Source organism: Eimeria mitis, genomic scaffold, assembly GCF_000499745.2.
Source record: "Eimeria mitis Houghton genomic scaffold, Emh_scaff2038, whole genome shotgun sequence".
In the NCBI taxonomy this organism is placed as follows: Eukaryota; Apicomplexa; class Conoidasida; order Eucoccidiorida; family Eimeriidae; genus Eimeria; species Eimeria mitis.
The window spans coordinates 8,195-8,911 of NW_013570361.1; positions in this window are offsets into that span (position 1 = coordinate 8,195).

Consider the following 717-nt stretch of genomic DNA (forward strand, 5'->3'; position numbering starts at 1 on the left):
CACATTTCTTAAAACATAAATTAAAACAATTCATCACAATATGTTCTATTCAATACAACAATTCAGACGAACAGCATTTTGCTTTGTTAATAACACGACAAAAATATACACACCAAAAGAAACCTCTAAACTGCAGCAAATACTGCAGCAGCAACAACAGCAGCATTAGCAGCAGCAGCATTAGCAGCAGCAGCATTAGCAGCAGCAACAGCAGCATGAGCAGCAGCAGCACTAGCAGCAGCAGCATTAGGAGCAGCAACAGCAGCATTAGCAGCAGCAGCACTAGCAGCAGCATTAGAAGCAGCAGCAGCAGCAGCAGCAGCAGCAAAAGTAGTTACCCGAGGGCTCTGAAAAGAATAGCAATAGGTATATCTGTGCGGATATAGGGCAGAGCTGCGACGAGTTGACCTGCTCCCTTTCCTCTTCCTGTTTCTCCCGTCATTGTTCTTTTTTTGATTGCAAAACCACTGGTTGCTTGGTTGCCTTGCATCTGGCTTCTTACCTGCACCACACGATGCACAGTACATACACCCCAATCACAATAAAAATAACAACACAAACGCATCGATTTATTTCGCTTTTTCTGCTCTTTGATGTTATATTGCATGCTTCACAAGTGCTCCACTCCATGCATGCAACCATGCACCCATGCATGCATGTATGCATGCATGCATATATGTGATTTTTGTATGAACCAGAATAACTCTCCGCTTCCGC